Raw genomic sequence first — 27,488 nt, 5'->3', positions numbered from 1 at the left:
AAAGAAAATGTAAAAAGGGAGGATGGGATTTTTGCTTATTTATTTCCAGCACCAAGAGAAATCAGTGTTCTCACAATCACTACAACAAAACCCTTCCTTGTATACGTCCTGTCACCCAAAGTGTCAGCAAAGGAGCAGATGCTTCTTAATCTGCAATTCATCATATCCACATGCATTCGTGTCACTGGAGTAATCCTATTTGATCATATTATTCTTTGATCTGGCAGTTTGCATGTGCAGGTGGCTAAGGACTTTGCCTTATCAGCCACTCTGTACCAGCCCCAACACAAAGTCCTCCTGGGATTTCACATCTACTTCACTGTATCTAGTCATGCAGTCATTTCATTCCAGCATACCTCACCAGTTGTGTATCCAGAAGCAAGATACTCATTAATGTTTGTTTAGTTTTCCTCTATTAAATGTGTTTGTTTAGCAGAGTATACCCCATAGATCATATATGCTTTGTATGTGTGTTCATTTTCCATAAATTGTCTTTTCGCTTATTGCCCTTTTCTTAATATTGATAGGCAGAGAGGCTATTATATGATGCTATGTTTAAAATTAACATTTTAAGAACATTGAGTGGCCACATTAGAAAAATACGTATTTTTCTAAGGGATGAGCATGACCCATCAAAAATAGACTTAATCAATGTTTGTCAAAGTATGTTTTAATGTGGTAAAATGCATAAAATTTATCATTTAACCTATTTAAAGTATACAATTCAGTGGTATTAAGTACATTCACATTGTTAAACAGCTATCACTACTATCCATTTCCAGAACTTTTTCATCATCCCAAACTGAAAATCAATATTCATTAAGCAATAGCTCCCTTTCCCCCATAATTACTATTCTACTTACTGTCTATGAATTTCACTATTCTAGGTGCCTCATGTAAGTGGAATCATACAGTTTGTCTTTTTGTTTGATTTATGTCACTTAATATAATGTTTTCAAGATTCATCTGTGTTGTTGCACATATCAGAATTCCATTTCTTTTATAGATACACTAGAGGCCTGGGGCATGAAAATTCGTGCACTGAGTGGGTTATTCCCTCAGCCTGGCCTGCCCTCTCTCATAGTCCAGGAGCCCTCAAGGAATGTCCCATGGGGAGCTGGCCTCCCTCTGCAGGAGACGACTGGGCTGATCAGGAGAAGGAGCTGCCCCCATCACTCTGCTGCTGCTGCCACTGCCAGCCACTGTGGCTTTGTTCAGATAGACATCTGGATGGACATCTGGAAGACGTCTGTGCTAATTAGCATGTTACCCTTTTATTAGTATAGATATCACATTATTAATCTATTATCCATTGATGGAAATTTGGGTTGTTTCAAGTTGTTGACAATTGTGAATAATGCTATGGACATGAGACTAAAAATATCTATTCTAATTGCTGCTTTCAATTCTTTTTTTATCTAAACCTAGAGGTGGAATTCCTGGATCATAAAGTAATTCTGTTTCTTTTTTGAGAAATCACCATACTATTTTCCACAGAGACTGCAACATTTTACATTCTCATCATCAAACAACAGTTCCAATTTTTTTCACACCATTGTTGAAACACTAAGTATTTTCTTTCTTTTTTTTTTTTTGTAATACTCATTTCTCATTGGTATTAATGTAAAATTAAATTTGATATTTGGGAAAGAGTAAGTAATTTATGTCCTTATGTGAAGGAATCCAAATCTTAAGGAATAGAATTGCTACCACTGATTCAATCTTATTTCTTTTATGCCTATGTCTTAAAAGATGATGTTTACTCTATTGCCAGCTCAAGTAAACAAGTTGGGTTAAATATCTAAGGAACTTACCAAAAATAAACTTTAACTCTCTTTTTTACTTCTTTGGTGATTCAAATTATCATCATCTCCTTGTTCAGGCTGACATTAACTCTTTCCATGAAATGCTAAAATCTGTAAAGTTGTCAATTATGTTCATCAACATGACTATTAGTATAATCCAATTCTGTAGCAGCTATCCATTAGAAATCAGATGTTATCATTATCTCATTCAATCATTCATCCCAAATTTTACTGTGAGTTTATTCTTTCCAACTCTGTTCAATAGAAGTTTTGGTGAAAATGGAAGCATTCTATACCTGCACTATCCAGTACATTAGCCACAAAATACATATGGCTATTGACTGCATGAAATGAGACTATTTAAACTGAAAATTAAAGGTTGCAGATCCAAGATGTTGGTGGAGTAAATGGAAGTTATACTCACTTTCTCCCAGAATCAAACTGAAATTACAATTAAAATATAGAAAAATCAACCTGAATAACCAATTGAAGACTAACTTAATAGAAGTCTTATAACCAAGGACTTACAAAAAAAAGCTACATGATAGGAAGGTCAGAAACATGAAAAGGGCTGGATCTGCAGTCATGTATGACAGCTGCTGAGAATATGGAGGGATATTTCAGCTGTCTTAACCCACACCAGCTCCCAAGCCAGAGCTCCAGAGCTGGAAAAAGGTGCCCACATAACATCTCGCTGTGAAAATCAGGGAGGATTCTGGCTGCCACAGAAAAATGGAATCTGCCAGAAATCCAGACACCCTCTTAAAGGGCCAACACAAAATCCTGTTTGAACCCACTCACCCTGGACTACACCAGGTACCCAGTGGCAAGCTTCAGACATCAGAGCAAGATCCAATTAACTCTACAAGTGGTACATCCAAAGGGAGATCTCAGCAGGCACCAGACCCTGTTGAGGCAAATTCCAGTTCATGTGGTCAGCACCAGCAAAGTACCTCATAGACTGTGGTGGGGTTGATCCTCAGCTAGCCAGATGAAGGTCAACCCTATGCACAGTTGAGTCAAGAACAATAAAGACTCAATTACAACAGGAGGGCTCACATAACCAACAAAAGGGACATTCCTGGAGCACCCAGCTCAGGTGATCAAGGAGACAGTGCCACTGGGTTCCCAGGGACACCTACTACATAGGCTATCCTTCCAAGACTGGGAAACATAGCGGATTTACTTAATAAACAGATATCAAGCTATATCACAAAGCCACTGTTCTCAAAACTGCCTTGTACTGGCACAAGAACAGACATATAGACTTATATAGAACAGAGAACCCAGAAACTGAACAAAACCTCTATACTCAATTAATATTTGACAAAGGAGGCAAGAGCATACAATGGAGTCAAGACAGTCTCTTTAGAGGAAATCAAGATGGCGACATAGGTAAGCATATAAACTGCTGCCTCGCACAACAATTTCAAAACTACAACTAAAAGACAGAAAGGACATCATCCAGAACCACAGGAAAGTTGGCTGAGTGGAAATTCTACAACTAGAAGGAAAGAGAAAAGCTCATGAAGAATCAGAGGAGCTGCAAAGGGCTGAGGTATGGAGACATGCACACGAGAGGAAGGGCGGCTGAGTGCCTGGCTGGCTTTCTCTGGCGGAAGGGGGAAGGAAGCCCCCGACTGCACTGAACCCCAGTTCTGGGTGAAACCCCATGGACCCAGGCTCATACAGGGGGGAGTCTGGACTGTCAGGTAGAGAGAAAGGCACATGGAGACTCTGAGACTCAGGGGAGCCACGGCGGGCAGGGGTTTGGAGGCACGCGCGTGCGAGTGCATGCAGAGAAGACTGACAGCGGAGGTTGCTGCAGGCTTTCCTTAGCAGAAGGGAGTCAGAAGCTCCTGACTGCACTGAACACCAGTTCAGACTGCACTGAACCCCAGTTCTGGGTGAGCCCCTGGGCACCCATGCTCTTACGGGGGGAATCTGGACTGTTGGGCAGAAACTAAAGGGAACCACTGAAGGCAGAGGTCTGGAGGCACACACGCAAGGGCAGGGCTGACAGGAAGCCAAGACTGTCTGCTCAGCCCAGAGACTCCGCCCCATCCAAGCTGAGCACAGAGGCTTTTGCAATTTTGCAAGTCTGGTCCTATAAGGCTGTCTCCAACACAGAAGGTTTCCCAGCGTAAACACAGCTGATACTCACAGCCAATTGGCCTGGAGGTCAATTCCTCCCAGTGATACCAACAACAATCAAGACTTAACTACAACAAGGCTGTACACACATTCCACAAAGGGGTGCACCAAGAGTCTCCACCTCAGGTAACTGGGGAGGCTGACCCACTGGGCCATATAGGAAACCTAGCACACAAAGCTACCCTACCAACTCAGGGAAGCAGTGAAAATACGGAGACAAAGAAATAGATCACAAACGAAAGAAATGGAGGAAAACAAATGACTGGATATAGAATTCAATACCACGGTTATAAGGTTTTTCAAGAATTTCCTAGAAAAGGCCAATAAATTTAGTGAGAACCTCGAGGATATGAAAAAGGACCAACTAGAAATTAAACATACACTGAATGAAATAAAAAATATTATAAAGAGACCCAACAGCAGACTAGAGGAACACAAGAATCAAGTCAAAGATTTGAAATACAAAGAAGCAAAAAACACTCAAGCGGGAAAGCAAAAAAAGAATCCAAAAATTTGAAGATAGTGTAAGAAGCCTCTGGGACAACTTCAAGCGACCAACATCAGAATTATGTGGGTGCCAGAAGAAGAAAGAGAACAAGATACTGAAAACCTATTTGAAGAAATAATGACTGAAAACTTCCCTCACCTGGTGAAAGAAATAGACTTACAAGTCCAGGAAGTGCACAGAACCCCAAACAAGAGGAATCCAAAGAGGACCACACCAAGACACATCATAATTAAAATGCCAAGAGCAAAAGACAAAGAGAGAATATTAAAAGCAGCAAGAGAAAAACAGTTAATTACCTACAAGGGAGCACCCATACGATTGTCAGCTGATTTCTCAACAGAAATTATGCAGGCCAGATGGGAGTGGCAAGAATATTCAAAGTGATGAATAGCAAGAACCTACAACCAAGATTACTCTACCCAGAAAAGTTATCATTCAGAATGGATGGTCAGATAAAGAGCTTCACAGATAAGAAAAAGCTAAAGGAGTTAATCACCACCAAACCAGTATTATATGAAATGCTGAAAGTTATTCTTTAAGAAAAGGAAGAAGAAAAAAGTAAAGATAAAAATTATGAACAACAAATACTTATCTATCAACAAGTGAACCTAAAAATCAAGTGAATTAAAAATTTGAGGAACAGAATAAACTGGTGAATATAATGAAGTCAGGGGCATAGAAAGGGAGTGGACTGATAATTCTCAGGGGGAAATGGATATGGGGGGTGCAGAAAGAGACTGGACAAAAATTGTACACCTATGGATGAGGACAGTGGCGGGTAGGTAAGGGCAGAGGGTAGAGTGGGAACCAGGTGGAGGGGAGCTATGGGGGAAAAAGGAGAAACAATTGTAATAATCTGAACAATAAAGATTTATTAAATTAAAAAAAAACAGTCTCTTTAATAAGTGGTGTTGCGAAAATTGGACAGATACATGCAAAAAAAAAAAAAGAAACTAGACCACCAACTTACACCATGCACAAAAAATAAACTCCAAGTGGATAAAGGACTTAAACATAAGACAGGAAACCATAAAAATATTAAAGGAATCCACAGGCAGCAAAATCTCAGACATATGCCAAAGCAATATCTCACCTAGGATACAGCTCCTAGGGCAATGGAAACTAAAGAGAAAATAAACAAATGGGACTATTTGTCTTAAGATAAGAAACAAGATAGGGATGTCCACTTTCACTTTCATCACTCTTATTCAACATAGTAGTGACCACAGCAATAAGAATAAGAAAAATAAAAAGAAGACATCCAAATTGGAAAGGAGGGAGTCAAACTGTCATTATTTTCAGATGACATGATAATATATACAGAGAGAACCCTAAATATTCCACACAAAAAAAAGCCCTAGACCTGAAAATTCAGTAAAGTAGCAGCATACAAAATAAATATCCATAAATTGGTTGCATTCTTATATATACAGTAATAAACTATCAGAAAGGGAAACTAAGAAAACAATTCCATTTTTAGTTGCATCCTAAAAATAAATAAAATACCTAGGAATAAATTTAACCAAGGAGGTAAATGACCTGTACTAGGAAAATTATAAGGCTCTGAAGGAAATAACTGCAGAAGTTACAAATAAATGGAAGCATATACTATGTTCATGGATAGGAAGAGCTAAATCATTAAAATGTCCATACTACCCAAAGCAATCTATTGATTCAATGCATTTTCTGTAAAATAATATTAAAAGTTACATAAAATCACAAAGACCCCAAATAGCCACAACAAATTTGAGAAAAAAAACAAAGTTGAAGGAATTATGTTACTTGCTATCAAGCTATAATAATCAAAGTTGAAGAACTTATACTACCTGACATCAAGACCATAGTAATCAAAACAGCATGATACTGGCATAAAAACAGACATGAAGATCAATGGAACAGAATAAAGAGCCCAGAAATAAACCCACACCTATATGGTCAATTAATATATCACAAAGACGGCAAGGACATACAATAGAGTGAAGATAGTTTATTCAATAAATGGTGTTGGGAAATTTATACAGATACAGGCAAAAAATAAAACTAGACCACCCTCTTACACCATATACAAGAATAAACTCAAAATAAATTACAGACTTAAACATAAGACTCGAAACCACAAAAATCCTATAAGAAAACGTCAGCAGTAAAATCTTGGATATTTCTCTTAGTAAATTTTTTTTTCTGACATATCCCCTCAGGCAAGAGTACTAAAATAAAAAACTAAATAAATGAACTACATCAAACTAAAAAGTTTTTGTGCAGCAAAGGAAACCATCAACAAAATAAAAAACAAACTATTGAATGGGAGAGCATATTTGCCAATGATACATCTGAGAGGGGGTTAATATCCAAATTTATAAAGAATTTATAAAACTAAACAACAAAAAAAACAACCCAATTTTAATAATGGGCAAAAGACCTAAATAGACACTTCCCCAAAGAGGACCTACAGACGGCCAACAGACATACGAAAAGATGCTCAACATCACTAATCATTAGAGGAATGTAAATTTAAAAACCACAATGCATATCTCCTCGCACCTGTCAGAATGACTATCATAAAAAAAAAAACATAAATAAAAAAAAACAAGTGTTGGTGGGAATGTGGAGAAATGGAAACTTCGTGCACTATTGGTGGCAATGCAGTTTGGTGCAACTACCATAGCATACAATTTGAGAGTTCCTCAAAAATTATAAATGAAACTGCCTTATGACACAGCAATTCCACTTCTGGGTATATATACAAAGAAATTCAAAACATTAATTTGAAAGAATATATGCAACCCTATGTTCATTGCAGTGTAATTTACAATAGCCAAGCTATTGAAGCAACCCAAGTGCCCATCAATAGATGAGTGGCTAAAAAATAATGGTACATATATATATACAATGGACTATTAGTCATAAAAAACAATGAAATCCTACTATCTACAACATCATGGATGGAGTTAGAGGGTGTTATGTTAAGTGAAATAAGTCAGTCCGTGAAAGACAAATACCATATGTTTTCACTTATATGGGGAATCTAAAGAACAATATAAATGAACAAAGACAGAAGAAATGGACTTATAGATAAATATAAAATTGTTTCATTGGTTAAACTAGGCTATTCTTAAACTCTCTTATATTAATACCTGATTTAAATAGCTCAAAACATTTGTTGTTCACATGGAATAAAAAGGAAATTCTTAAAGACAACAAACTGTTGGTTGCAAGAAATGAGTAGGATTGTGGGACTGGGGTACTAAAAAAAAGGGATTGAGAAGTACAGATTGGTAGTTACAAAAGTACAGATTGGTAGTAACTCCATTATGACAATGGAGTTATAAAGTAAAAGAATAGGAGATATAGCCATAATATTGTAACAACTATGTATGGTGCCAGTTGGTTACTGGACATATCAGGGAGAACATTTTTTAAGTGTATGATTGTCTAACCACTATACTATAAACCCGAATTTAATACAAAATAAAGTTGAATGTAGGTAAACTATAATTTAAAAATAATAAAATAAAAATGCCAAAAAATAAATAAATTGAAAGTTAAAATAATTAACCATACATATAATTAAACATTCAGTGCCTCTGTGACACTAGGTGCATTTTAAGTGCTTGGTAGATAGATACAACTAGTTGTTAGAGTGTTAGACAACATGGGTTTAGATAGATACACTGAGAAATTGCTCACCCTCTTTTTCCTAGTTAAAGTATGGTTAATAAGTGACATAAATATTATTTATAATAAAGTGTAATGTAAGTTATACTGAAACAGAAATGAAAAAGAGATGAGTTTCCTAGGGAAAAATTACAAATTATTCAAAATGGAGATAACAATTAAGTTAGATTTTGAGGGATGACTATGACCTCATTAGATAGAGGCGGGGGGTGGGAAAGAATATTTTAGGGAGATAGAAAGGCAAAACAGTGAACTGGAAACAAAGTGGTGTGTTGAGGCATAGTGAAGTACGCAGTGTACTAAGAAACACTATGCCTAAGGGGGAAGTGAGAGAAATTTAGAAGAGTTGTCCAGAATCCGAGTATGAAAGGCAGTGTAGTGTGCTCAAGAATTCAGACTTGAAGGCAACAAAAATGCGAATAAAAAGGCACACCATGAGTTTATTCATTTCCTAAAACAGTTTCTTTCCTTGACCTGAGTTATGACAAAAAGCATTAATCGAAAGGAATAGTAATTAATGACGTGGGTGTAATTTCCATTTGTGTAGAGTCTTTTTAAAAATTTTTACCTTTTTTTAGGGAAGCTTATAAATATAAAATTATTTTATTGGTTAAAGTAGGCTATTCTTAAACTCTCTTATATAAATACCTGATTTAAATAACTCAAAACTTGCTTTAGCACAAACCACGGCTGTTTGGTATTTTGTTGTTTATATGAAATAAAAAGAAAATTCTTACAGAAATTGTTTATAACTGTAGGCAAGCAGGTGAAGTTGTTTTTACAAACCTCCAAGATCTTCATTCCAGGGTAAAGTTTAATATAATTGGTACAGGGCATTGCACAATTCCCTTTTCCAACTTTCTGTGATTGGATTAATATTTTAGAGTGCTTACTCAAGGGTTGTACATTGATCAGAAGCTGTTGGCTGTTATGCTGAAATGTTGTTCCTTCTAAGGGTTATAATTCACCTGTCAAGTGGTCAATCATGTTTCACTCCTAGAGTGAGTCATGATTCTCCCTTTGATCTATTGAAGTTCATTTTTAAGGTTTACCCTTCCAAAGTCATATTAAAAGAAAGTAAATATGTCTTTGGGATATCCTATATAATAAAAGCCTAATATGCTAAGTGTCTGGTCATCTGTTCAACCAATCTAAGCGTAATATGCTAATGATATGCTAAGGCCACTCAACCGCTTGCTATGATGTGCACTGACCACCAGGGGGAAGATGCTCCAACTGGTAGGTTAGCTTGCTGCTGGAGTCTGGCTGATAGGGACTAAGTGAGATGGGACAGATACGCCCTGGATCCCTCCCACAGTCCCTCCCTAACTGGCCAACCACCCAAATCCCTCCCTGGCCCCGATCCTGCACTGATGGGGTTTCTCAGCCTGGCCTGCACCCTCTTGCAACCCATGACTCCTCGGGGGATGTCAGAGAGCCAGTTTTGACCCCATCCCACAGGCCAGGCCGAGGGACCCCACTGGTCACAGGGGCACAAATTTGTGCACCAGGCCTCTAGTTCATTAATATTCTCTATGAAGAACTAAAACTGAAGTGAATGATGCTAGACATAGTTAAGGACTCATTACACATGAACAATCACATATAATATAAAGAGATTATAGTTTGTCATAAAAAGCATTGATCTTTAATTCTGGTTAAATATAAACCTATTTGGGTTGAAATCTTAATTGATGCTTTCACTCTGGTTCATTACCATTGTGACGGTTCAATGAGATTTTGGTCCACATAACAACCTGGCACACAGAAAATCATGTCTCAAATGAGGACAGGTGCCAAGTATTCTTATAGGGGGAAAAAAAGCAATCCACCCACATATGGATCATTTATATGTGACAGTAATATTTCTTAGCACAAGAACACTAAAATCAATTTCAGATAGATCTAATGCCTAATTATATGAAGTAAATTTTTAAAACTCTTAGGGAAAATATATGAGGATATTTTATGACATCATCATAGGAAATGGTTTCTAAATCAAGATGTAAAAAAGGAGAAGCCATAATGAAAAAGTTGTATTACTTTTAATGAAACACAATATAATTTTTAAAGTAAAAGACATTGTTTTTTAAAAAAGGATAAAGGATACAGCCTACAGAAAAAAAAATTTTAAATGCACATACCAAAAATGAATTAGAATCTATAAAGGAAGTCTATAACAAAAAGGAAAATGTCTTAGTAGGAAAAAAAAAGTAAAATATATGTTTAAGCAATTCACAGTAGAGGAAACTTAAATTATCAATCAACAGTTGCTCACAGTACATATAACCAGAAAAGACAAATTAAAACCATTCAATTGGTAAACAAAGAAATGTGCCAATATTCAATGTTGACAAGGATAGGTAAAATGGTAACTCTCACAAATGTGCTTAGAAACTATAAATGCTACAAGCAATTTATGGAATTTAGACAGCATCTAAAAAACAGAAAGAAGTAAACTTCACATAATCAATAAATTTCACTCCTAGACATGTCTCTAAAACAGTATTGGACATGTGCACAGTGATATACATGCAAAAAATCATTGCTACAGTTTTATAAGAAGAAACTGGAAATGCTTATTAATGAGACAGGGAAAATAAATTATAGTAGATTTATACAATGGAATACTATATACCAATGAAAAGAAATGCAAGTAAATATTCCTGCATCTGCTTGAATAAATCACAAAAAAAATATTCCCAAGAATCCACATAATATGTTATAATTTATATGAATAGTATATTTACCAACAATGCTATATATGATTGACGGTGTACATATACATGGTAAAATCAATAGAAAATGGATGGGAATCATAATGGCAAATTTATAATACTGGTTACCTCTTGGAGGGAGATGCAATCTGCAAGAATACACAGAGGGTTTCAATTTTGTTTAATGCATTCTTACTTAATCTAGGTAGTAATTTACAAGCACTTATTTCACTAATTTCTTTGTCTTTGTCAAATAAATGTGTCATTAATATTAAAAAATCAGAGTCATGAAAAGCTTCAAGTACAGCAGCACCTCAAATCTAAAGGCCATTTTTTATGTGATTAGCAACATCTGCTCTTGACATGTGTGGCTTTCTGATGCAGAACTCTCTTGCATCAGTAAAAATGAATCATATGATTTAACTTTCTATAGTCTGAGATCAAACCCTTCTTTGAGGCACAATAATCAAGGAAGACATGCTCATAGCTCTCCATGAAATCTATGACACTATACTAATGGCTACTCCCCTAAAATGCCACATTAAGCTCCATACTGACTTGGCTGAGTTGGGGAGCAACTGTTGTGATAAACTCCAAGAGGCTGGTTAAACTTGGAATGTTTGGTAGAATGTGGATGTCAGAGACCCACCCCCGCATATTCTCATGTATAAAATGGGGCGGGGTGGTGTCAGAAAGTGGAATTTTAAGTGTTATTTTTGTTGATTCAAAGGTTTCCTTGGTTCAATGGCCAATGTTTGAGAAATATTGCTTAACAAGTAGAAAATTGTATTTGACAAATAATTTATGTAAAATGATTTAATATAGAGTGAATCCTCAAGAAATGTTAGCTTACTTCTTGTAATCTCCAAATAAAGAGCAAATTAAGTGGTAGAAATTATAATTGATTGGGAATTTCAGAGGTGTATAAAAACTACAAGGGTTGGAATAGTTAGAGAAATATCATGGCGGAGGAGGTACATGATCCACTCAAGACAAAGAAATAGGGTTTGGCCATGTAAAGAGGAGAAACATCCAAATTATAGAAACCAGGTTGCATAGAAGTTTGATGATGAAGGTATACAATTTCGGTGTGAGAATAACATGATGGCTTCTTCCCAGACTCCTTTGCAATATTGGTGCAACCTTAAAAACAAATAAATAAGGCTCTAAGTTTCACCCACTCTTCTCTGACCCCCTGGATGATATTGATGCAGTTGGCGTGGGGGTTACAGGTGAGACTGTTCTCACTAAGGCAGATACTCATTGACTATGCCATCCTTGGAGAGTCACTTTTTACTGATGACTGGTCTGGGGAAATGCAAAAAATGATTTGGATGAGAAAGATATATTTAGGAGATTAAAACATAAACAAAAATTTAAAGATAATAAAATTCCTAATTAAATATGAAGTAGAAATAGGCCCATGGCATACTAGAAAAACCTATTCTCTCATGAGCAAGAATTCGTTAACAATTATGGATCTGCCCCTCATTTGCTGAATAGCTATGTGTATTGAGCTTCACATGTTAAAGAAATCTAATAAAACCTTACTTTAAAATAGTGATATGAGGATTGAGTGAAATACCTATTGTGGGTAAGGTGCTTAACACTGAGTCTATACTTTTCTCTTATATGGCTTTAGATATGTCAGCCCCTCTTCTAGGGCCTCTGTTTCCTCAGAATTAGGAGAACTGGCTGGTCCATTTAGCACTAATGTATCCTAGGTGCAAACATAAATAAATGAACACAAATATTGCTCACTCACTCCAACAGCAAGTTTAGAGAGATAAATGATTTTATGACCAGGTCATAGTTGTAGTCTACTGTCTGCTATTATGTTTTGCTTCTGAACTGAGAGAGAGAGAGAGAGAGAGAGAGAGAGAGAGAGAGAGAGAGAGATCAGTTGAGTTTTCTGAGCAATAAGGAAGCACTTATTCTCTAGTGAACTGGAGGAAACCTCACCTTAAGTTACATTTCAAATGATGCATTGCACTTGCTCATTCATCAAGTTGCCATAGGCTTTCTCTGCTGCCCTTTCTTCTTTTAAAATTCATATATTTGCAGTGTCTTGCGTTGCTTAGCCTCCTAATGAGAGTAACATATTAAATCTTGCTGGAATAAAAATGTCTCCTGTCCTGGTCAGTGTGGCTCAGTTGGTTGGAGTTTTGTCCCCTAAATCAAAAGGTCACAGGTTCAATTACTGGTTAGAGTATATACCTAGGTTTTGGGTTCAATACCCCCTCAGGGACATAGGGAGGCAACTGGTCAATGTTTCTCCTTCACATTAATGTTTCTTTCTTTCTCCCTCTCCCCTTCCTCTCTCTCTAAAAAAAAATAAAAAAAAAATCAATAAACATATCCTCAGTTGATGATTAAAAATAGTAGTAATTTTTAAAAATCAGCTCTTATTGTGTCAAGTAAATATGGATGTCAAAAGGTGAGATTTCACAGCTGAGCACAACACTAGTTTCCAAATGTGATAAACAGGTGCACAGCTTCCCTTTCATCTCTGATTAATGCTATTTTGTATTTGAATTTATTCTATTATAAGATAAAATAAGACAATCATATATACCGATATAATTCTCTTTGGGGATATATTAAAATACTTTGTGCAGTTTAGGCTAGGCAGCAATTGAGTCTAAGCCTTCCTCCCACACTCAGCAGAGTGCTATATCACTAGAAATCACTACCCCTTCCCAGGATACAGCCTAAAAGATGGCAACACTGGTTCAAGGACAGGGAAAGGGAAGGGAAGGGAAGTAAAAGGAAGTAAGTGAGAAAATACAGCGAAGATGTGATTAACAGCTGTTTGCTGGAGCAAACCCCCCCCTCCCCCGCGTCTGCAGCTGTGTCATTGTGTCATTGTGCCTCAGCTCTTCAGATCACCCAGAGCTAAACTGGGAGACTCAAGGAGTAGGGAGATGCATGAGAAACACTAAGGAGTCCAAAATCCATGGCAACGCTCTGAGGTGAATGCCTGCACTCCCCAATACTCCTTGGCTTTACCCTCCCCTCCTATTGGGGGAAGATAGATTCCTAAAACATAAAGTCCTCTTACCAACTGGATATTTATTTGCTCTGGGTTGCTGCTGTTGATTTCTTCCCCTTTGGGGCGGGGAGAACACCGCAAACCCTTTACTAACCCCCTTTAATAAAATCAGCATGCTGCACATCTTCCAGAATGCTTTCCAAAGAGCTACCTGTGCCTCCTCAAGATATAGGAGCGATGCAGGTCTTGGGGTGGCAAACTGAGTCTCTCTAAATAATGGGTCTAAGGATCATCTAAGTTTGGACCTGAAAGCCTAGCTGCCAGGCTCCTAGTTGGCCTCCTCATAAATTGGTGGATTCTCAAAATATTTTCTGTTTAGTATTACATCCTCGTTCCAATGATGAAGGGGGGGGGGAATAGAAACTGGGAAAATAACGCAATGATATGTCTTCTCCTTGTGCTCAGAGGAGTATATATTTCCTCTGAAAGATCCCCTTTGAGCAACCAGCATCCTCAAGTGCATCTATGCCCCGTCCTCCACATGCTCAGTGCGGGTGGGTAATCCACCTCCAAATTAAACAGCTGATAAAAAGCACTTTGAAGGAACCAGACAGATAACCCAGAGGAGTTTGCAAGGTCGGGGCACTCCCTGGTGAGAGCATGAATAGGTGGGAGGTGTTGAGGTCAGGATTAAATGACACTGAAATGAAGCCCCCTGCCCTGCAGTCCCCTTCCTCCGTCTACAGAAGGAGTCCCCAGTGAGCTCTGGGTCTGGAAGCTGCCCCCTCGGTGCTGCAGAGGGGCCAGGGATCGCATTTCAAAGCAACCTACTTAAAAGAACCAGGAAAAGCCTGGCGATGACCAGAATTGGCCCACATCACTTGCTACCTCCTCCTCCTGCAGCCTCATCAGCATTCCCCTTCTTTCCTCTCCGTCCCCTTTCTCCTTTGGGGGTGCGGGTCTTCTAGAACGTTAGGAACACGCCCTAGGGATTTTCGGGTGCGCTCTGACGGGAGGCTGGCTCGGAATGTCTCAGCATCCCCCCTGCCCACCCCACCTGTCCGCCCGCAGCGGAGTGGCTCCTGGAGAAGCGACCGGGGACCTCTGCGGTCAGAGGAGCGCGTCCTCCGCGAGGCCCTTCGACATCTCGGGGCGCGCGGACGCCGGGGTCTGGCGGCCTCCGCAGCGCCGCAGCCCGGGGCGGAGCGGCGACTCCGACTGCGGCGCCCGGGTTGCAGCGCTGGGATTGCCACGCGGAGCGCCCCGCTCTGCCTCCCTCTCCCCATTGTGTCCGCGGAGCGCTGCGGGGCTGAGCCGCGAGCCCCGCCGCACCGGCACAAACCTCTGAGCTCCAGGCGAGGTGAAGGAGAGAAGAGGGGGCAGAGAGCAGGAGCAAGAAAAAAAAAACACCCAAAAGGTCAAGGCGCTTCACCGGCAATGCGGAGGCGCCCGGACCCCCCTGCATCACGTTCTCCAGCTACACGCCACCACCTGGAGCACTTCCTGACACGTCCACGCGGGTGGCTTTTGCGTGTGAAGAAGACGAGACGCGCCTTGTGCACTCATCTGTCTTCTCTCTTTTTCTCCCTCTCTCCTTCGCTCTCTCTCAAAATCCAGCCTGTCTACACATCAGCACTACATCAGCTCCACAGGAGCAATGCATTTCCAAGCAAAAAGCTGCAAGATAGAAACGCGGGTCTTGAAAAACCTCACTGCCTGCCTATCGCCAAGAGTTTACCAAAATGCATCCAGTTGTGCTTCTCTTCAAACCCCCATTGCCATCCTCCTTTGGAGAATGCTATCGAAGTTTGGAGGAGGGTGGCCTTGCAGCTGCTGGCTTCCCCGCCTCGCTCCAGGTAACGAAGCCCGGTGCGGTCAGAGACGCCGGGGTTACGCGGCAAAGTTGCCCAGAGCAAACCTGCAGGCCGCTGATGCTCCGAGCATCCTGAGCAGCAGTTCCGTGCATCCCCGGAAAGCCCCAAAGCGCCACGTAACCGCCTCCAGAAAGATTAACCCAGCCGTAGGACACAGACACAGGTTTCTAAACTTCTTTGTGAAATTGGCCCAGCCCACCCAGAACGGACACTCACCACCGTTTACAAGGAAATAAACGGCGCAACCCTGCAGGGAAACTTGTTGAATTCTGCCCTAGCAATAGGGCTGCGGTTTCCTATTTAGCCTGCAGGTTTTTGATTCAATCTGAAAATACCAGGTGCACCAGGAGCAATTCCTGACAAACTGCAGTCCTTTCTGCGCCCATTTCTGCACCCCAACCACCACCGCTATACAACTAAGCACGTCTCTTTTGACAATTCCACAGCCGGCTCTCACTTCCTTGCCTGTCATTTGGGAGACTTACCCTTCCTGAAGACTGTTTCCAGGAATCTAGCGGCTTGGTGGTGCAGGCACAGCCCTCCAACTTTGCTGTGCACCTCCGGAGACCTCCCCGAGTTTAAACCAGGCAAAGGCGGTCTGACACTTACAGATGTCAGAATGGGGGAAGAGGGAGAGAGTGAAATCGCGTTTCTTCTCAGTACCAGCACCCTGGAAAAATCCAATCGCTCTTCAGTAGAGAATTCTTTCAAACCCGTTATCTGTATTACTATTAATGCGCAGAGCAGAAGGCATTGCATGCAAATAGGTCCAAGTGCGCGCTACTATTGGTGGCAGCGGAGGCCCCTGGGTCCTACTGCTCAGCCCTAAAGTACACAGCAACACCACGCTCGCAGCTTTGGAGGCGCGGAGGGGAAAATGGATTTAATTGATTCGTTACCTCTGGTATTGTAATGCCTGCTGCGATGTTTAACCGAGGAAAAAACCCTCACATTTAAACTCCTGTCACATGATCTATCATTTCATATTTGCTTTTAATTGCCTGTGCGGAGTGGCTTTGCAAATACAAAGGCTTTCAAAAGAACATTTTTTATTTTTTTTTTACTGAGAAAAATTCACCCATATTTTTGGCAGGAAAACCCTTTTTTAAGCATTATTCTGATATAAATCCACGAAATACTTAGCTACTCCTGCACTTCACTAAAATAAAATAGCATCTAATTTTATTATTGAAAATGCAGGGCAATTCCAAATAAAATAAATAAATTAATATGGTAAAAGCTAAAATATGGGTGTACCAATTATAAAACATGGGATATGTTTTTTTTAAGTGCTACTGAACAAAAAAAAATGCCACTAATGACAATGCCATGGGCATCATTTTTATTTTACCAAATAAGAAACTAAAAAATATTTTATTTGTGAATATTGACAGGGAAAATATAAATCAACTTAAGGATGCTGGTAATGTCACAATATGTCAAGCATTTACTATTAATTGCCAGGTTTTCTTTTTACAGTTTCTCTCTTTGCAAGCCCATTAGCAATGCAAATTGGCAGAAGGAGATTCAAAGTGAGACAGGCCTGTGGTGACTGGCAATTTGAAGTAGTGTAACCACATTCTGCAGAAATACTTGTACATCATCATTAAAGCTAACTCTCTTAAAAAATTAGAATATTAATAGGTTTATCTTAATATATATGATTTTAAAGCCCTTAAGCATGCATTTTCCTGACCTTTAATTTTGTAGAAAGAAAGAGAAACCCTTATGTAAATGAAAATGACAGGTTCCACCAAGTTCCACCTTAGATATTTGCTGATATTACAACTTAGGAAATAACATAATTTTATATGTAAACAGTAATGTTAATGTGATTACAAAATTATAATGCCTATAATTACAGCTCAATGATATTAGAAAGTGATGTACTGAATAAGGTCAGTAGCAACCAACTCGTAAATTCACCAGCCATGTGTAAACTAAATAAATGAAAAGACAAAATGCAAAAATACAATAGAATTGAGATCTTATTCCAAATACATGTGTAGCGTTTGAATTTATGTAGTGTGCGCTACAATCCTTCTTCATTTCCATAACTCCTTCCCTTACAGTCTCTTCCCTTCCCCCATCAGTAACCCTTGACAACAGAAGTGTTACTTCAAGTCCAGGTTGCCTTTGCTGCCTTCCAGACCTAACTTACAGATTATATCCTTGCCAGAAACAGAATTAACTCTTACATGACTGAGATGTAAGAGTTTTCTTCAGGGCTTAAAAAATTCCACATTCTTATGTATATTTCCAAAGTTTTCACTAAAGATATATTTTTGAAACATCCATGACCACCGATTGAGAGTGAAAAGACATGAGAAATTGGCAGTGCATAGAGGCAATTTGCTGCATTTCCTCATTGCTGTTGTGTCTCTGGAACAGCTTTTTGGGGTGCATTTTATTTGAGGGTTATTATCACTTTAGCCCAAGTTGAGAATTTTTCAAATTACAATGGAGTTATCATGAAAAAATATCAAATTATTACTATATTCAGTATAATTGTATAGGGACTCATCTATAAAAGAAAAAAGGCTATTATTTGGTATAGTAAGAAAAGCATAATGACTATGCAAAGCTAATAGGCATAATTGATATTTAATTCTTTTTAAAACAAGTATATTACTGGTCTTTCAGCTTCCTGTTCCAAGTGGACTTGAAAAAATAACTATTAGCAGTCTAAGTACAAATTGAAATTTCTGTATTTAATGAATATGTTTTTGGAAATGAGAAAAGATTTGTTTTATTCAGGCAGAGTTTATACAAAATTAATGCAATCTATCTATGACTATAATTTAATAGAGGAGTTGAATAGTGGACAAATACGATAGTGAACAAAAGAAAATAAATAAATGAAAGCCAGCCAATTAACACATTTAGCACAAGTGTTTGATCAATTCACACTTTATGCATTACAGACTCAGTCAAACTTTCAGCAAGCTAATCAGAAACACAAATTCAACTTCTAGTATTTCAGAAAAAAATATGTTCTACATCTCTTAATTAAGTTACTTGTGTTTATTGTAATTATTTGTATGTATTATGAGATATATAATACATATTGTATATATTTCTAAATATTGAAACTATTTTACCTTACTTCTTAGATACTAAGGCAAAAATATTTCAAACAGTAATATTGAAGCTACAATCGTTTTTAAATTTTCTAAATCTGTAGGAAAATCCTTGATCTATTCCTTACTATTTGAAATATTGTTGGGCCCTCATTTTGTCAGTGCACTTTCAAGGACAATATATACTCTGTCAGAAACTGATTTCCATTATGCCCTTGGATCGTGATGATAATGCCTTATTGTGGCTAATGTGAACCTCTATAAAAGTTGGAAATCAAACAAACCTGACATATCTGTGTATGCCATTACTTTAGTCAGCTTGCTTTCTAAATGTAAACAGGTAAACATGTAATACTATAACTTTTAATGAAATTTAATGAACTTTAATGATATTCAGTTACTATTCAAGCTATTTTAAAAATTCTAAATATTTTCAATTATTTTGAAATATATATAGATTTAAAAATTCCAAAGCCATAGACATTAATCCATCCATCTAAAATAGAATATTAATTCATGTTTGATTTTTGACAGATGACAAGCAAAATTAGCAGACATATAAATTATACTTTGAAAGTAGTAATATAGGAGTAAGGATGTGGTAAAATAGGAAATTTTTTTTACCTACAAATCTATAGTAAATATACTAATTGCTCATTGGGATATTATGATATATTAAAATGATACACTAAAATGCCTAGTAAAAATGTAGAACATCACAGACATTACATTTAAATGCATGTTTTATTAACTAATTTGGAGTGATTGCTAAATTAGAGGAAGAAAGTACAACTCAAAAGCTAAAAATTTATATAAGATAGTAAGTTTGAAGAGAAATATGAAACTCTAAAAAGGTGAACTAAATTTGACAGTAACCAGAAGAGATGAAAACTTCATGGTACAGTAATTTTGGTAAGATGATCACCATAAATGGAATGCTCAAAATATGTAGAATTGTAATAAAAATTGACAGGGAAAAGAGGCATAGAGGAGGACATATTACTCAATAACAAATAAGATTGCACAGCAAGCAAAATAAAAGTTGCGAATAAAGCCCTAGCCGGTTTGGCTTAATGGATAGAGCATCGGCCTGCGGACTGAAGGGTCCCGGGTTCGATTCCCGTTCAAGGGCATGTACCTTGGTTGCGGGCACATCCCCAGTAGGGGGTGTGCAGGAGGCAGCTGATCGATGCTTCTCTCTCATTGATGTTTCTAACTCTCTATCCCTCTCCCTTCCTCTCTGTAAAAAAAATCAATAAAATATACATTAAAAAAAAGTTGCAAATAAAAATATAGAAGTGAAATAATTTGGCAAAATATGAAAGAACAAACAAAACTAAATAGAATTGCTGTAGGCATATGTTACAGTACCTTGAAATTAGAGAAAGTGTTAATAAACATTTTTAATTCAAATGCTAAGTTCCTACCTGGCTGGTGTGACTCAGTGGTTGAGTGTTGACCTATGAACCAAGAGGTCACAGTTTGAATCCCAGTCACTGCATATGCCCAGGTTACAGCCTGGGTCCCAAGTGTGGAGCGTGCAGGAGACAGCTGATCAATGATTCTCTCTCATCATTTATGTTTCTATCTCTCTCTCTCCCTTCTGCTCTGAAATCAATATATATATGCTAAGTTCTTAAGAATATTGCTATTATCCTAATAAATCTGTGAATAAGAGCTCCAAATATTCTTGTGAAAAAAAGACAAAAATGTAAATCCACCTAAAGATGCTGGTAAATGTCAGATAATTTTTGTTACAATTAATAAACAGATGGACTTAGATATAGATATAAGAAATACTATATCATCACTACTTTCACATATTGAGGACTAAACATACAATTTTCTGTTTGATTGTTATATCGAGGTTGATGATCTTTGTGGTTTGTCCTTCAAAAGACACAAATGGTTATACTATTTAGAAGAAACTCTCTACTAGCCAAAACCTAATATATGTGAAAGCTACTTTATTATGCTTTATAAGCAAGTCCTAAAGAGTCTTTAAAGCAGACAATAATTACTTTAAGCTACTTTTTTATTCACATACCATAGTTCTTAGGTAGTTAAATTCAATCAAACAGTAATGCTATTTGCTTTTGTCCTAGACCAACCTCTGCCTGTATAAAAGCTAATATTAAAGTTGAGTCCTTTGCTCATTTTGTGGATATTAAATATACTTTTCATATGGCACTATGCTGGACACATAAAAAAGATGAACTAGAGTAGAGCTTAAGATTACTTTTACTTAAATAAAAAATAACTGAAGGGAGAGATTGCAGAATATAAATTGTAATATGAAATATGGTAAATGTAGTAGTTTGCTCCTTTCTTCACTATTTTTAAAATAACTTACCTTCCATATCTCTCAGAGACATTTTTTTTAATCCTCAATCAATGATATGTTTTTATTGATTTGAGAGAGAGAGAGAGAGAGAGAGAGAGAGAGAGAGAGAGAGAAACATCTATTAATTGCCTCCTGTACTGCCTCCTGTGTGCACCAAGACAGACTGGGGGATCAAACCCACAACCCAGGGAGGGATGCGCCCTGACTGGCAATCAGTAAATGGGACAATGCTCCAACCAACTGAGCCACACAGAAAGAGACGTTTTTAAGTGGTTTTGAAGTGCAGGTAATTAGTGTGCACTATTTAGAACAGAGAATCAAATTTTAATGATTTTCATTCTAAATATCTGTACAATACTTTGGCCCAAAAAGTCAGTTTTCTTGTTATTAGCTGATTTCTTTTCTGCTCTTTAAATGTAGAAATGAACATTATTATTATAAGAATAAAATGTGTGATAAGGTTTTATAAACTCCACATTTTAAAAATAATGTTAATTGATATTAGAAGAGCACCTAGATATTTTAGCCATAGTTTTTCTATAGTAGCAGAAAAATTATATATCTGTTTTGGTAAGTTGCAAATATGATCACCATATTTATATATTTTTTAAATTTTAATGTATTTTAGTATCTTTTAATATCTTTTAAAAACTTTACTAGGAGCTCCAAAAACATAAAGATTTTCTATAATAAGGAAATGGGGAATACAACAATAAATAAGAATAACAAATTTCTTTGGCAGTTTTAAGGATGGGCTTCTTTAAAAATCTTGTAAACAATTAGGGGATTTTAGAGCACAGAAAAAGGGCATGTATTTATTAAGAAGGAGTCATATGTAGCAAAATTTATTTTCTATTTTTGATAACTTAGCTTTCAGATCATGAGAATGTCTTAGAAACAGTTTATCTTGAACCCAGGTAATCATCTGACAATGTATCTCCTCGTTTCATTGTATACAATGTAGAGAAAAATCACCTAAATAAGAGTAGATTTAGGTGGGGTTGTAGCTAAATAAACAAGTGGACTTCCTGTGTTGATACATCAATGTCAGGTTGAGGGCAACTTTAATGTCCTGCTATATGCTTGTGCATTTGATCCTGTGAAGTTTGACATATTATCACAGGAATGGGGAGGTAATAAAAAACTTGTATGCATATATGCATAACCCATGGACACAGACAATAGTATGGTGAAGGCCTGGGTGGGGCAGGAGCAAAGTGGAGGAGTCAATGGAAGAACACGGGTGGGGGTGCATCTGTAATACTTTCAACACTAAAGATTTTTTTTAAAAAATATTTTTATTGATTTCAGAGAGGAGAGGAGAGAGGGCAGGAGATAGAAACATCAATGATGAGAGAGAATCATTGATCGCTGCCTCCTGCTCGCCCCACATGGGGGATCAAGCTCTCAACATGGGTATATGGCCTGACCAGGAATTGAACTGTGACCTCCTGGTCCATTGGTCAATGCTCAACCACTGAGCCATGCCAGCCAGATCAAGATAAAATTTTAAATAAATCTGCATCAAATGCACAACTGAGGTTAGCAGAGAGGGAGAGTTAACAGCTTGCAAAACTAACTAATATAAAAATGGACACTCAAAACTGAAAGAAAAAAAGGTAAATGCATAAAAAGCTAAAGTACAACATTGAGTAATAGAATCTTTGAAAATTAAGTTCAGAGGTCTGTGAGCAACCACCAATGGCATTAAACCCTACCACAAGCTCAATACAAACTAATGGTGTGATGTGAGAGCCAATAAAGCTGTGTTAGGTAGTAATTACCTATTACTTAACTCAGCTGCTATGATCAAGGCAGGTGGTAGTGTCAATGTTCCTTGCAGTTCACAGTGTATCAAATCCCAGACCTATATTTAAAAAAGAAAGAAAAAAGAAGGAAGGAGAGGAAAGGAGCGAGAGAGGGAGAGAGGGAGGGAGGAAGAGGGGAGGAAGGATGCAATATTCCTAAATTAATTCCTCTCTTCATTTGAACTCCTAGTATCCTTTTGCATTGACAAAATTTTGAGCATTCCAGGCACCTAAGAAAATGGAAGGTAATTTTGCTGTAATATATAGTGTATTAATATTTGACAAATAATCAAGTGTCCCTCCCTGAGGTGCCTCTCTTTTCAAAAGGATCACACATCCCTATGTGACTAGCTATGATCAATGAAGTTTGGCAGGATTTCCAAGAACCATCACATGGCTTACCATGTTTTTTCCCCCTTAGTAGATGATGGGTTGTGTTCCTGAAGAGGTTACGTGGTCCACCTGGGTTCCAGTGAAGGTGACAAGAAATAAATCTAAAGCCCAGGTGACTCACAAAGGGCATAATGCATGAGCAAAGATGAGACTTCATTAGAGAAAGCACCTATGACTGGGGGAGCTCTAGCTATCCTACATAATAAAAGGGTAATATGCAAATTAACCATCACTCCGCTACGCCCACGATTGGGCTGGCAGGAGGCACGGGGGGCGGGACTCGGGGTGGCCGGGGTGGCCGATGGGGCCGGCGGGTGGAGCGGGGGGCGGGGACTCGCGAGTCCCTGCCGCCCACGCCTCCCGCCGGTGCGATTGGCCGCTGCGCCGCTGAGCAGGGACCAAATGGGGCTGGCGGGACGCTGAGCCATGGCTGTGCTGCGGCACAGAAGGGGCCTCTGGGGCAGCGAGCCCACGTTCCCGCCCCGGCTGGCTGTGTGGCGGGAGTGAACGGGCCTGTGGGGCCCGGAGCTCAGCATCCACGCGGCAGGGGAGGAACCAGAAAAATGGATCTTTCCAGTTCCTGATGCTGACAGTCCTATGGGTGCCGGGGTCCTCCACCTGCAGCCCCCAGTCGCAGCCCATCAGCCCCAGTCGCAGACTGGAAGCCCCTGCCAGCAGTCCAGACAGGACCAGTGTGGCACCGCGGTGGTGGGTGTCAGCGGGCATGCTACAGACATCAAATCACTGCCACCGAGGCCACCCCCACACACACTCGCAAGTAGTATGGTCCAAGGGGGTGACTCCTAAGGCAAGGCTACCATGGCAGCTGATGCTCACCATGCCAGGTGAGGAAGCCACACCTGAAAGCCCAAGCCCCCAAGTACCCGAACTGCAGGGCGTCGTGGGCCAGGGCCCTGAGGAGACCCCAGGACAAGCATCTTCCCAGAGGCTGTGCAGAAGGAGGGGAGGAACCTCTGGCTAGAGGCCGGGGTGAGGGATGCTGGCATCTTTGCAGGCCAAGACAGGGCTGAGGGACATGCCCCCCCACACACACACACACACACACACTCTTGTGCACAAATTTTGTGCACCGGGCCTCTAGTTACAGCATAATCTAGGAAGTCCTAACTAATACAGTGTGGAATTGAAGAAACTGGATTCATTACTTTCGGTATATAGCCAGTCAGCAACTATAAACTGGACTGTGTGCTCTGTAGCACTCCTGAAAGGAGTTGACATGCATCGTCCCCATGGCTACAGCAACTTAGCTCTAAAGACAACAGCTCCAAAACAAGAGTAGCCTTAATTCTCCTTTAAGTCATTTCAAAATTTGAGGTATTTAAGGTTTATGTTTAGAGCCTTTATTTAAAGGATAATGCTTACAATAAAAATATGAATATAGGGGTCAGAATAATCATGCTACCTAATTTGATCTCATCTCAGGTTTCAATTTTCAAGACTTATTTTTCCTGTGCAGAGTGTAGAAGGCAGAGGAGATAGAAATAAATGCAATTGGTTATAAAACTCTGAGAATCACAATGTTTTGCTTTTAGATACATGAAGAAATTCTCACAAATAATTATGTAGGCTATTACATGTTTACTCTTAAAAATCAAAGACAAGCAATGGATTTATTGATCTTAAAAATAAAATTAACCTTGCTTTAAATTAACAATTTATATGAAAATCAAGTTAAGTTAATTATATAGAATTATAGTCTGATTAATGCCACATTCAAAAAATCACTAAATCCAAACTGTTCAAAACGGAAGAAAATGATAGAGGCAATATGAAGTATTAAACACAAATCGTAAAGCACCTAGAAGAAATGGAACCATGTAGCAGAAATAGATGCAGCTCATGAGTTATAAATCTTGCCAAAATATGACCACTAATTACTTTGTTTATATACAAAATTTAAAATACAATGTTTTAGTAGACAACCAAATATATAATTCATATCCAAATGTATACATAAGTATTACTATTGAACTATATGTTTGATAATTAACTACAAGTAACACAAAAATTGTAGAAATCATGTGATCTTGTGTCTTATAGAAATGTAGTCCTTAGAAGGGTGCTGTAAAAATTGACACTAGACTGTTTCAATAAAGATGTTTGGTAATGTTTTATGAACTAATATAGAACATAAACAGCACTTTGCTGAATTTTGCAAATTTTAAATGAATTGCTTTTTTAGTGGGCATATGTGTTTTAGTAATAGAGAAAGGTATGTAAACAGAAAAAGTCTATGATTTTGCTATCATCATCAGGAGCAGCAATGCAAAATCTCTCAGCAAATTCTGAGGGCTAATTTTGCAGAAAGTAAGTAATGCTAAGTCTTTGTCAACAACTCAGCTATAATATTTTAAATCCCATTGGCTAAATTATATACATTATTCCTCATTCAAATTACATGGCATTCTGATGAGAACCATTGACCCATAAAAATAAATTGCTACTTTGAAATCTAGTATGGTTAATATGTTCTGGATTCTTTCTGTAGTTTTTGTTAGAGGGAATTCTACTTTACAAAGAGCTACTAAAGCACCACAGGAATAATCATAATCCCATCTTCTTACATGATCCAGGAATGATATGGTTCATACCACATTTTACTCCAAGTTGCCATTCCAACATAGTCAAGATTACTATAGATCATATTCAAAATAGTTATTTACTCTGCGGCTAGTGTACAGAAAAATAAAAAGACTTTACAATATTCAACCTGGGTCCTATCTTTTGGTATTTATGTCAGTGATTTTCAGCATCTCTGAACCTCTGGAAAATAAAGACCTTTTTAAAGCTGTGGCAGAAGCATATCCTATAAGGAAATGAACATCCCTTGTGTCTATTTTTTAGCCCTCCAGTCTCCTCCAAACTTGCCTCTTGTCCTGAACTATGCAGATGCCCTCCACTGGAACATTCAAATCGTGTATACTATCTTTTCCTACATGGAAAAGCTTTCGAGATCTATGTATTCTCTCAGTCTACCTTAATCTGCTGCACATCTCATTCTCATTATGAGTTGTGAAGTTTCCATTGAGAGCTAAAATATTTCATCTGATAAACATTGTGTGTATTCTGTCTGCTCTAAAAGAAATGAATTTATCTGTAAATATTTAGCAGATGCAATCGACCTCAAATTTTAAGCAATAATTTTTCATAATGTGTGAAATGCTAGATACTATGGTTAGGTATGTTTTGATTTTCTTGAAATTTCTCTACCTTGGAAATCCTAAATATATTTAGTAGATGTGGGGGAGGTCATTGATATAATGAAAATTTAGGTAGATAAAACTACTCCATGGCTCAGTTCTTAAGCCTGGAGTATATATCTGGGGGTTCCTGGCTAAAGTTGATGAAACAATATGCTTTTGAAAATGAACTATATAAAGGGGATCCCCCCCAAATGTATATACTCACTTTGAATAATTATAAAGGCAGTGTTTATTAAATACCTTTCATTTTCAAAATTGAGCTACCAGCTGCTGAAGTGTGCAGACATTTGGGGTGATATCCTGTATAATAGCTCAGTGAATACTATAGGCCCCCAAAAGGAGGAAAAGCAATCTATCCTATTAAAAGGCTTATGGAAATAGCATAGACAAGTGTACATAAAACCCCACAAAACTACAGGGTGAGTAATTAATTACATAGTTATTAAAGTGCAACCTAGGCATAAATGCTACTGAGGACAACAAAAAGAATCGTCTCTGGGAGGTGAGATTAGTCTAGGCAGAAAGAAGAACGGTTACTTATTTTTTTAAATTGCCCACAATACAGAGAAGAAATCTAGATTTCTCACTATGAGAAAAATGCAAACAAATGAAACTTCAGGAAAGGACAATAAAAATGATTAAGGGTCTAAATGAAATGATTAATGGACAAAGATTAAAAGACAGTATCCATTTAATTTGGTGAAAAGACTAATGGGAAATTCAATCACTTGAAAGCATCGGTAGGGTAAAAATGGGGAGAAAGAGCAAATTTTAGGTTAGACAAGAGAAAATAACTGGAAGTAATGGGATTAAATTGAGTACAGAAATTTTCTGAGGAACTATGATAGAAAAGGCAGCCTAGTTAGGTCTATTAGGCTGAGGAATTGTTTCCTAAGGGACATAGGAAAAAGGCC

This window comes from Eptesicus fuscus, chromosome 3 (genome assembly GCF_027574615.1).
Source record: "Eptesicus fuscus isolate TK198812 chromosome 3, DD_ASM_mEF_20220401, whole genome shotgun sequence".
In the NCBI taxonomy this organism is placed as follows: domain Eukaryota; kingdom Metazoa; phylum Chordata; class Mammalia; order Chiroptera; family Vespertilionidae; genus Eptesicus; species Eptesicus fuscus.
This window is presented reverse-complemented; position numbering follows the sequence as displayed.